The following is a 12,990-nucleotide window of genomic DNA, read 5'->3' as shown; positions in this document are numbered from 1 at the left end:
AATCAGAGCAGACTGCACTTGTCGGAAGGAGGGACTTTGTAAAAAACAAAACGTTTGAGAGAGGCGGAGCATAGAGGACCTACAATAATGTACAGTATTTGAAAAATAATGTGTTTTTTGAACATTAAAGCATGTCAACATATTCTGGTACACCAAATACACAAAATAATGATCTTTAAAAAAGCATCAAATGACACCTAATTGAATATGTGTATGTGCTCATTTACCTAATGAATTGGAAACCGTTATTCACTGGAACAGCACCGTATGACATTATTATACAAAAAAAAGGGGGGCAGAGCAAAGAGAAACACTGCCACGTAATAAAATGCGATTGTGAAAGTTTTCACAAATCGAGTTCGACCTAAAACAATGTTTTTGTATTCCAGCAGTCTGCGTGTTTATTGGTAATAGACGTTAAACATGAAGAACGCCTTTTCTTCACAAATTCACAGATCAAGCTGGTGAAGATGACAACGGTTTTATTCCTCTAAGTGTCCAACTTTTGGAGCTATAGGCATTATAAAATTAAGAGTCGCTTTAAAAAAAAAAAAAACTGATTTCAGCCCGAAGGACAGCGTCACCTGAATTCACAAATCATGGAGAATGATATTCGGTATTATTTGCATGTCTATGACAGCACACTGCATATTTATAGTCAAAAGAAATCTGAATATCAAACCGCAAACTATCTTTACTGCGGTCGTGATCTCGACATAACAAAAGTTTTCTTATCACGACTTTATTTTTTCATGATCTCGACATAACAAAAGTGGTTCTTTGAACAATGATTGTTTGATTTTTAAAACACAATGCATAGTGCGTCTACTGTTGCTATAGTAACAAACGCAACCTTGACGGGGACATTCTAAAATGCTTAACCTGGCTTAGGCTAATGCTTTAATTGAGAGTTTACTCAGCATACACATTTACCTTTAACGATTACCTCCATTGATCAAAGCATTCAGCACGGTCGTCTGTGAGTGACGTCACCTCCCAATACAAACAACATTGTGACATCACAAACCCCGAAGTTTGCATAAACCATGCCCCCGGGAACATGTATCTATCTGTAATGGTAAGGGGGCGTGACGTTTCCGGACAACGTGCACTAGGCGGTTAGCGAATCACAAACACACTGGGCCAGCTAACCAATCTGAGCCCGATTGCGTATTTATCAGGGAGGGGCTTCATAGAACCAGGAACTCAACAGACCGTTTTGACGAGAACGGAAACAGCGGTGTAAAATAAAGGTAAAATATGTGAAAAGAATGTGCTTTTTTTTTTTTAAAACGAAGCAGGAACATATGTTACACTGCACCCCATAAACACAATCAAGCCTTCGAAAAAAGCTGATCAACCACCCCTTTAATATTGCTATTTAAATATGACAGGCTCATAACTCGTAAGATATGGGAAATACAGTTGTAAATGGACTTTGCTTTTTCATTTGATATGTGGCAGTCACTGTGCATTTCCGAAAGCGAAAATGCAAACAGTAATGCAAGATTTGCAATTGCATTTGGATTATGTCACAATTTATGCGTCCACATATGGAAAACGCAATTGAAAATACAATTTGCAATTCCTTTTGAAAATAGCCTTGAATATTCTTCCATAGGCATGAGTGCAATTAAATTCATAAATTCATGTTGAGATTATAATGTTTTAAATTACAATTTTGAATATAGAAATATTAAATAATTTAAATAACTGAAATTATACGTTAAAAATGAAATTAAAACCACCAGTAAGTGGCGGCAAGTCACTGATTTTATCACTGAATCATTCATTTAATTGATTCGTTTGTACGACTGATTCATTCAGGAATGAAGCAAGTGACTGTCTTTATGAATGGGTGATTGAATCATTGACTCATTAGAATTGTTTAAAAAAAAAAACACAGTCATTCATGAATGAAACACTGCTGTGTTTGCTTGGAGATACGCAGCAGCTCAGCTGTTACTTTATTTGAACTATTTTCTTTGATGTAATGGAGCAAAATCAGGCAGTAGTGTTATAGTCAGACAACGTCAGTCACTTAATTTAAACTTCTTGTTTATTGAACTGTTATTAAACTGAACTGTCTATTAAATCAATATCTGTCACGGTACTACTGCTGTGTTGGAGCGAGCAGACGACGGAGAATTTCACAAGGAACTGACTTTATTTACCACATCGAAGGAACACACACACAGCAGGGGGAATAGACGTTTAAGACAGCACTCAGGACTCAGGAAACACAGGGCTTAAATACACATGGAAGGTAATCTGGGAAAACTGAAACCGGTGGAGTAATAAATCAAAAACCATGGAAACTAATGAGGGAACACCTGGTAACAATGAACATAATCAGACACGGGAGAGCAAACTGGGTCATGGAGCACGTGGGGGAGGAGAACACAACACAAGACAGGAACGGAGTCTGACATTACTCCCCCTCCTGGAAGGCACGTCCACGTGCCTCATAACAACCAACGGGGAGGGGGGTGGGTGCTCTGGAGGCCTCTCAGAACAGACACGGGACGGCAGGCCTCCAGAGCGGTACTCGGTCTGGGACCCATGGCGGATCAGGCAGTTCGGGGTGCCATGGCGGATCAGGCAGACTGGGAGGCCATGGTGGAGCAGGGAACTCAGGGGCCATGGCGGATCAGACAGTTCAGGAGGCCATGGCGGATCAGACAGTTCAGGAGGCCATGGCGGAGCAGGGGAGTCGGGAGGCCATGGCGGAGCAGGAAACTCAGGAGGCCATGGCGGATCAGACAGTTCAGGAGGCCATGGCGGAACAGGGAGCTCGGGGAGCCTGGTCTCGGCACTCGGCCCGGCCTCCACGGACGGACCCCTACTACCCCCCGTGGACGTGAGAACTGGAACCCTGTCTGGGCTAAACTCGGGGGCTGGAGCCCTCTCTGGGCTAAACTCGGAGACTGGAACCCTGTCTGGGCTAAACTTGGGGACTGGAGCCGACACTGGAGCGAGTTCTGGGGCTGGAGCAGACACTGGAGCAAGCTCTGGGGCTAGGACGAGGGTGGAGAACAGTCTTTTTCTCCTCATCCTCCTCCTTTGGTTAAGGGAGAATGCCGTGGCCGGCGGGCTGGAGAGTGCCGCAGCCGGCAGACTGGTTCTGGCTTAGGGCAGGACGCTCTCCAGACCCCGGAGGATCCCTTCCCTCCAGCTTAGTCCCGTGGTGTCTGGGAGGTCCACGGGGGTGATAGTAATTGGCCCCGTGCCAGAACAAAGAGTTGATGGTGGCGTCATCTAAAGCCATTGGCCGCGGAAAGCCCTCAGAACTCCCTGGCATACTTGACGAAGGGGAGATCTCTTTTGTTAGGTGCTGTCTTCTGTCACGGTACTGCTGCTTTGTTGGAGTGAGGAGACGAGGGAGAATTTCACAAGGAACTGACTTTTATTTACCACATCGAAGGAACACACACACACAGCAGGGGGAATAGACGTTTAAGACAGCACTCAGGAAACACAGGGCTTAAATACACATGGAAGGTAATCTGGAAAAACTGAAACCGGTGGAGTAATAAATCAAAAACCATGGAAACTAATGAGGGAACACCTGGAAACAATGAACATAATCAGACACGGGAGGGCAAACTGGGTCATGGAGCACGTGGGGGAGGAGAACACAACACAAGACAGGAACAGAGTCTGACATTATCACATTTGCAAACTCCCTTAACTGAACTATTAAAGGGGTCATATGATGTGATTTCAAGTTTTCCTTTCTCTTTGGAGTGTTACAAGCTGATTGTGCATATATAAGTTCCCTGAAGTTGCAAAGACTAAAGTCTCAAAACCAAAGAGATATTCTTTATCAAAGTTAAGACTCTGCCACGCCCCCCTAAAACGGCTCGTTCTAACACACCCCACATATCTACCTCACTATGTGGAAACATTTGCATAATGCCGCCCAAATGTTCACGCAAAGAAAGAAGGCGTGGTTTCAGTAAACGCAGTTAGTGTTGAAGCAGCCATGTCAGGGAGAAGATGTGTGTTTCTAGGCGAAAGCAAAAGCACTTTATTTCACCTTCCGAAAGTAGATGCATTTAGGAATCTTTAAGATTACTTACAACAGAACAGCAATGCATTTTATGGACGACCGTTTCGTGAACCTAGGAGAGGAGGTAATTCTGACTTTGCTATGACAATCTGGCGCTTCTGAATCAGAAAAAAACCACAACCTTTTGCTTCCCCAGCCACAACATCAGCATAACAGTTACTGCAAAATTATTTACCTCCAACTCTCTTTGCAGAACACCCAATCCCTGTTCCCTGCATCTCCCTCCTGCAAAATCTGTTTTTCTTTTTCTTTTTCTCCTTGTAGCTGGAAATCAGCTCACAATTTGCGGGCTATATATATATTTTTTTTAATAAATTACAGTCTTGCTCGAGAACTCCGGTCTGACGCATGCGGGTTCTCGCGTTATTTCCTTATCACTTCTTCGCGTGTGTTTTGTTGTGAAACGTAGTTTGCGGACCAGACAGAGCTGTCGGCGATTCTTCCTATTCAAAACTTTATTTTCTTTTGCAAAACTTTATTTTCTTTTGCAAAACTTTATTTTCTTTTGCAAAACTTTATTATTTTGCATATATATGTGGCATTATTTTGACTCCATATAGGTGGTGCAAAAGGGAGAGAGCGTGAAACTTGTCATTTGCAAGCGAAAAACAGTGTTTGAGACTCGTAGCAGCAGATTCACGCCGTTGTAGTTATGCACTTGTGTTTGTGCTAGAAAAAGCATCCAAGAAAAAAATATATATGTAAGAAAACATTCTACAAGCGTGCAAATCTCATTGCAAGAATTCACAAACTGATTTGCGGATGTACAAAATTTGTCCGTGACTTCACATTTTTTTGATGCAGGTGTGTGAATGTGTTTTGCACCATATTCACTGCAGCAATAGTAGCAAAACATGTGAGCGTACGAGTTTCTTGATTTGTGATTCGTAGAATAGGATTTGTGCACCTGCAGTGAAGGATTCAAGAAGGTGTAATTGTTGTGTTGTGTTTGTGGAAGAGAAAACAATAAAACAAGGTACTGTGAACATTGTTAGGTGTTTTGTGAACTTTTACTAGATACAGACCACATGCTTCTCTCTAAACTCCTGCCTCAAAATACACATTCAAATTTAGCGTTAGATAGTTTGAACAAGCCCAGTTCACATTTCTGGGGACATTTTATGTATGGTACTCAAAAGGACAATCACTTATAGCACCAAAATTAAATGGAAAACAGTTTGGCTGACTATTGACAGCAGATGATGACATTTTCATTGTGGCCAATTTTGAAGATCATTATCTGAATGTGAAGAAGTGTGTTTTGTGAGTGCTTGCTTGTTTGCTTAGTAACTTACACTGTAGAAACTCGCCCCTTGTCTTGCATTCAGGGGTGGGAATGATGTCAATATATTTTGCTATGGAAAACAACAGACATATTGTTTATTAAATTAATACATACATCTTAATACATTTTGTATTTCTGCAGTAGATGATGCATTGTCTCAGCCTCAGACTCCAGAACTCAAACCAGCAACTGTCAGCATAGAAGGCAGGTGTGGTAAGAAAAAGGACGCTGAAGATCACAGCCTATACCGTCAGTTGCTGGTGCATGTCTTGAGCCTAGGGAAGTGAGGTATTCACCGAGACTACTGTGCCATAAGTGTCTACTTTTGTGCTCATTGGTCTATAATTGTGGTTATGATTATATTTTACGCTGGACACTTATGTTCAAAATAAGACTTAGAATGAACCAGACTTTAGGCCAGTTGTCGAAAGCCTTGCTGCATGAGACTGTGATGCATCATTTAATAAATTAATGATCAGTGCTTTACCTTTACCATTAATCTTTTCTATCTCCTCTCCTCTCTGCAGAAATGTTCATGTTTTTCTCTTAGATGAGTCACAGATTTATTAATATCATCAAAAAAGAGATGAGAACTGACAGTGATGCTTTGTGAGTCTGTAGATCCAGGAGCAACAGACGGAGACTGGAAACTCTACACAGACACAAAGACACAATAAAACACCAGCTAAAGACACAGAAACATTTGATAGAAACACAATGTCTGTACAACATGCTTCCTAATGACCACTCTCCTGTTTGTCAGATCTCTGTTACCTGGAGGAAATGGATGTGATGGTCTGTGTGTGAAAGCTGCTCCAGCTCAGCGTTTCTCCTCCTCAGATCTTCAATCTCCTGCTCCAGTCGCTTCAGTTGTTCTTCAGCTCGACTCACTGCAGCCTTCTCCTGATCTCTGATCAGCTGTGTCACCTCAGAGCGGCTTCTCTCAATGGAGCGGATCAGCTCAGTAAAGATCCTCTCACTGTCCTCCACTGCTGTCTGTGCAGAGCGCTGTTAGGACACACAGAGAGAGAAGCATCAGAATCAGTCCATTCACTCAGCTCTTCCTGCTGCCTCACACAGCCTGTTCCCCACAGTGGGCTTCAGTGGGACTGAAAGAGCTCCAGCACTGGCTCCTCACTGACTGACTGGAGGAGAGTCATAACTGAGTCTGAAACAGCTCTTCAGCAGCCAGCAGTTGTTCTTCTGCTCAAAACTCACCTTGTGGGACTCTACAGCCTCTCTCAGCTCCTCAAGCTCCTGGTTTGTTCTCTGGGTCTCCTCCAGATGTCTCTGCAGGAAAATCAAATAAGAGAAATCTGATGTTACTGCATGCTATAAGCAATTAAATTGCCTCAAGTATGAAAGCCTCATAAAATCCTATAAGAACTGTTTTGAAAATGATCTTTGATTATATAGAGATATGTGATTATGGAGACATTATGTAGCATAACTTCTGAATTCATACCTGTTTCTCAGTCAGGTATCTGCTGCAGCTGATACAGTGTCATGGTTTTTGTGTTCATCCACCATACAAAGATAACATATACAGTGCTGATCTGTACGACAGCAAATCTCCAGCAGTTTCTCAAGTTGAGGGCAGATCATCTCCTGTAGTCATGTAGTGGCATCAGTCAATTTGTGTCGCTTTCCATAGTGAAATTCTTCATGATGCTCAAAACGAGTCTGACAGCAAGACTCCAGACACACCAGACAGGACTTGATGGCTTTGTTTTTGTTCCCAGTACAGACATCACACTCCATATCTCCAGGTTCAGCGTAAAACTGAGCAGGACGAGCAGCTTGACGTTATGTCTTCTCCACCACTTCATCCAGCATGGTGTTTTTACCTAAACCAGGTCTTGGAGTGAAGGTCTGTCTGCACTGAGGGCAGCTGTAGACTCTCTTCTGATCACCCTGATCCCAGCAGCCTGTAATACAGCTCATACAGTAACTGTGTCCAGGTAAGGGTCACTGGATCCTTCAGTAGATCCAGACAAATTGAACAGCTGAACTCATCCTGAGCCAAAGAAATACTGGTTCCTGCCATTATACTACGTGCACTCACAGATAGAGAGACATCTAACAGCTTGAGCTTAGTTTCGATTTCTCTAAACCTACATTTCCTGGTTCTGACCGTTTTTATACAGTCTATGGTTCTGACACGTGTGCGAATGTGCTAATCACATAATAAACACTAGATGGCAGTTTAATACAGAAAGTCACCACATCAGTTTATGAGCTAGGTAGATAGATATTACTAGTTACTTGAAAAAGTAATCTGATTACGTAACTCGCATTACTTGTAATGAGTTACCCCCAACACTGTAGATAGATAGATAGATAGATAGATAGGCCTAGGTCTTTCTTTATTTTGCAAATAAAATACATTTTTAACTTTATAATTTTTTTTTTCCATACAATGGAAGCCAACGGGCAACGGTTTGGTTGCTGTAACATCTTCAAAATATCGTTTGATTTTGAATGATATAAGGGTGACTAAATGATGCCCAAATTTCCATTTTTAGCTAAACTATACCTTGAAGTTACACAAGAACATAGTAAAATAACCCAACAAGTGTTGGTTCTCAATTACTTTATATTAGTTGAGCCGGGTTTGTACGTTGTTTTAATTTTGTTTTTCATTTTTTTTATTGTTTTGTAAAGCGCTTTGGGTGTACAACAATACACAATAAAGCGCTATATAAATGCATCATTCATTCATTCATAATAATAATAAAATATAATATAATAATAATCAGTGTTGGGTGTAATACATTACGTATTACTTATTATATAAATTAATTAATATTATTTTCCCTTGAAAAGTAAAGCAAGGGACTACTTTTAAATTTTCTGTAATTTAATTACAGTTATTTCTGATGCTGTATAGAATAGAACAATTCTTTATAAAACAGTAGTGCATTTAACATCAAAATGTAACATCTAAATTACGTTAAAATTGATGTTTTTAATGTAAACTTTTTACTTTAAATACTTTGGTCAGTTTACAAACAATTTGTGCAATTTTATGTTATTTATTTTATAAGAAAAAATAGAACAGTTTCATATATATTCTTGTATTGTTCAATTGGTTGACGGTGATATGGAATTTAAAAAGTAATTAGTAATAAGTAATGCAGTGCTTTTTAGAGAGAGTAATTAGTACACTAATCTAATCAAATTGTTGAAGATCTAATTAGTAGTTAGGTATAGTAGCTTTTTTAGAGTAACTTACCCAACACTGATAATATATATTTTTAAATGTTATGATAGTGGTGTAAATTACATGAAGAAATAAATAGACATTGAGTTTTTAAATGTTTAAATATATGTTTTAAATTAATTTTCAAATTAAATTTGAAGATTTTAAATCGTCATGTTTAAAATAATACCTATTATACATTAAAACTTTTAAATAGAAATTAATTTTATGAAAATAAAATAAAGCAAATCCATGAGAGTGTTGCCAAAAGGTGATTTTGAGTAATGCTTGTCAGAACTGATGTTGATGGAAATGAGACAATTGTATTATTCATCCCTTGTGACTTTATTGTGAAATGAGTGCGAGATGATCAGTAGCACGAGCTGCTCCCTTGAGCCAGCGCCACATGAGTCGCAAGTGAAGATTTCTAATGTTGGCTTGAGGTGGATCATTAGTCCTCAGGATTGCGCTTTTCATCTGTGAAGGCGTGACCCTAATGAAATAAATCATCTTAATAAAACATACTCACCTGCACCGGCTCAGAAACAGAATTTATAATTAGAGTTTCAGATAGTTAGAGAGGGAAGCAGAAAAAGCAGTGGGCTCTAACTGCACCAACTTTACACAATAGTGTCAAATATCTGCCTGCTGCTGCGTATCTAGCCTGCGAATCAGTTCTGGACAAAAGGAGCAGTCTTTAAAAAGAGAGAGCTGTGTGTGTGGAAACAGATTCAGCCGAAACATGCGTGCGGAATGTGGGGAAGAGCTGAGCTCGTGAATGCCTGTCTCACACATGACTCTTCTACATGACTGACCTCAACGAGGGAGAGACAGTGTGATTCCTGTCTCGCACACTGCTCTTCTGCATGTCTAACCTCACGGAGAGAGAGTCCACATACAAATCTGACATTTTCTCCAGCAGTTTGTGTTTTGGCTTAGCATGAACACACATGCACACATTTCTGTTTGCAGTTATGGTCGTGGGCCTGCATGTCCGTTTTAATTTAGGTGTGTTTGTATATGGATGTGTTTGCACAGCAGCGGCGTCGCTGAGGCTATTGCCTCCCTGCAGTCACTATAGGTGGAGCTTATTCAAAGGTAAAGCTCTTTTTTTTCTCCTGTGAACTGGCCAATCAGAGTTGCTGGTACTGTTTGACAGTTGTGTTTTAGTGCAGAGGAGTGTCATTCTGGGAAAACAAACAATCCAGGTTATTTTTTTCCTGAAACAAAAGTCCTATAGAGGATCAGAGATGTGTTGGGTGCAATCGTCAGGTCTCATGCACTAAGAATTAGATTATAACTGTCATCTTTTTTCCTGGTAAATTGTTGTTAATATTTAAGCAGACACACAGAGGTTTTGGTTTGCTGAAATCAAATTGAACACCATAATGAAACACACAAAGGGGTGGAGCTTATTTAGCACCTGGAGTACAACAGCTATGAGAGCAACAGTTTGTGTAGTGTGAGATATATATATATATATATATATATATATATAGTTAGAGTTAAGAGAGTTATATGTATTTTTAATTAAATGTATAAGCTTTTTAATCCTTGAGGATGTTCACTGATGTTTTTTCACGTTTAACTAACTTGAGGAGAACTAACAATTTTGTCTCCAAAGTGTAGAACAGTAAACCTCACACACATTCGGTCATGTACCCCCTTGGGTTTCTTCATCTGCTTGGTGTCAGGTAATCCTTCTTCTTACACACACACACACACACACACACACACATTAAATCTTGTGAGTAGCTTAATGATTACACAGCGCAGTGATTCAAAGCTGCCTTTTACAAGAAACTCCAAACAGTAAAACCCCTTATGCTGATAAAGAGAAATCCGTTAGTGGTTTTGTATTTGTCCGTTTGTTCTTAAACTGTTTGTGTGTTCCATGTTTATGTTAGAAATAGTTCACCAAAAAATGACAATCATTTACTCACCCTCTTGTTTCCAAGCTCTATTACTGTCTTTGTTCCTTGAAACACAAAAGGTTTTCAAATTAAGTCCTGAATGAATGGGGACCAAACTTTCAAGATTCAAAAAGAAAGCAAAAGTGCCAATAAAATGGCTCCATATAACTCGTGTGATATTCCAAGTCTTCCGAAGTCTGAAAAAATGAAATAGTTTTTCACTGATAATCTTCTCCAGTGAGCTTTTTTGACTGTATCAAGTCAGTGAGTTGAAATCGATAATCGAGGTTTAAAATATAATGCACATCTTCTCGACAAGACAAATAGACTGCCAGACATTTTGAATCTTGAAAACTTCAGTTCCCTATTTATTGTAACTGCGTGGAAAGCATTGACCAGGTCATTCTCCAAAATGTCCCCTTTTTGTGGTCCATGGAAGAAATAGTCATACAAGTTAGAATGAGGATGAGTACATGATGACAGAATTTTCTTTTTATGCAAACTATTAATTGAGTCATGTCAATTAACACGCAAAACCTGAATGCTTAATTAGTCTGTTTGTTCCTGAATGACTAAAGCATTATAATTACCAAACAAAGAGGAAGAAAACAAGAGGACTTCCTTTTATGATTCATAACAATTGCAATCTATGAGACTTCTACACTAGGACCAGGTACAAAGTACATACACATACACATGCATACATGCACGTAGGTGGTCTTTGTTCTGTGTGAGTTTATACAGCTCTCTCTCCTTCGTTCACTCTCGTTTGTGAAGTATAAACACACATTTTTCACTGTAGGACAGAGAGAGAGAAAATGAGAGTGCTTTGGAAAAGTAGGTCAGGCGGCAATGCAGTGTATATGGGGGGGTTGCGTGGTAAAATAAGTTTGGTTATAAGTTTAGCAGACCGAACTGAGTCTGAACACCAAGCCCAGCATGTGAGAGAGCCGAAGTTTGGGTCTTTGGGTTCGAAGTATGCAGGAATGCCCTTCATCACTGGCCTGCCTTCCTGTTGACCCAAACGATATCTGATCCCTCACTTCCTGCAGCCAAATGAGAGCAAGAAAGGGGGACAGAGAAAGAGCAATGGAGAAGTGTGTGTGTGTGTGTGTGGTAAGCTCTAAACGTGCTCGGTAAGCAGCAGTGAGATTACAGAGTAACTCTGGTCTGTTTCATCCTTTACTCCGCCCAGCCTGACCGCCCTCCAAAACTCTGATATTATTTTAAGAGTTTAGATACACAATGCAAGGACACACTCAGACATGTATGCACACAGTGCACTTTTTAACTTCAAAGTGAGGTTTTTCTTTCATCAGAACATGAAACAAAATTATAAAGAGTCAGTGATGTTTGATTTGAGAGCCTTTGTGCATCAGTTTTGTGCATGTGATGTTTTAGTTGGATTCTTGCTTAAATCGTTTAAATCTGTGATTCCCTTGAGCCATCTGTTTTAGCACAGGAAGTGAATATTGGCCAGAAAACCTGGCAGACCTGTACAGTACCATTCAAAAAGTTTGGGGTCAGAATTTTTTTTATAAAGTAATACTTTTTTACAGCAAGAGAATGCATTAAATTTATCAAAAGTGACCATAAAGACTTTCTACTCATCAAAGAATCTTGAAAAAAAAAATCTGTTTGCACAAAAAAATTAAGCAGCACAACTGTTTTCAACATTGATAATAAATGTTTCTTGAGAAGCAAGTCAGCATATTTCTGAAGGATTTTGTGACACAAAAGAGTAATTGCTTCTGAAAATTCAGCTTTGCGATTACAGAAATAAATAACATTTTAAAATATATTAAAATAGAAAACATTTATTTTAAATTGTAATAATATTTTACAATATTGCTGTTTTTACTTTTTTGATTAAAATAAATGCAGTCTTACGTAAAAACATTTAAAAAGTTTACTGATCCCAAGCTTTTGAATATGTACATACATAGACAGACTTTCTTTTTTCTCTCACTCTTTCTCTGCTTTTCTCTCTTATCAAGCTACAGTCTATTTTTTGTGTAGTCATATAACAAAATGAGTATTGAAATATTTTAAGGATTAAAATTTTTTTTTTTTAGATCTGTTGGTCTAACTTTGCAAAAACTGGATTGACCATTTTCCAGTTGGACTGAAGCATTTACATGAAATGTTATTGCTGAAAATAAACTTTTAAAGTGCTTGTAAACACATTAAAGGGATAGTTCACCCAAAAATGAAAATTTGATGTTTATCTGCTTACCCCCAGGGCATCCAAGATGTAGGTGACTTTGTTTCTTCAGTAGAACACAAATTATGATTTTTAAGTCCAGCCGTTGCAGTCTATCAGTCGTATAATGCATGGCAATGGTAACAAAATCTATGAGAGTAAAAAAAAACATGCACAGACAAATCAAAATTAAACCCTGCGGCTCGTGACGACACATCGATGTCCTAAGACACGAAACGATCGGTTTGTGCGAGAAACCGAACAGTATTTATATAATTTTTTACCTCTAATACACACTATGTCCAACTGTCTTTG

At 39.3% G+C, this 12,990-nt stretch overlaps 1 pseudogene; it reads right to left on the bottom strand.

Moving 5' to 3' along the window:
* Nucleotides 1-6,457: 6,457 nt before the first annotated feature.
* LOC107749190 (E3 ubiquitin/ISG15 ligase TRIM25-like) lies at nt 6,458-7,404 on the bottom strand (annotated as a pseudogene).
* Between the last annotated feature and the right edge of the window lie 5,586 nt (nt 7,405-12,990).

Source organism: Sinocyclocheilus rhinocerous, unplaced genomic scaffold (assembly GCF_001515625.1).
Source record: "Sinocyclocheilus rhinocerous isolate Xijiao unplaced genomic scaffold, SAMN03320098_v1.1 scaffold919, whole genome shotgun sequence".
Lineage (NCBI taxonomy): Eukaryota > Metazoa > Chordata > Actinopteri > Cypriniformes > Cyprinidae > Sinocyclocheilus > Sinocyclocheilus rhinocerous.
This window is presented reverse-complemented; position numbering and strand designations above follow the sequence as displayed.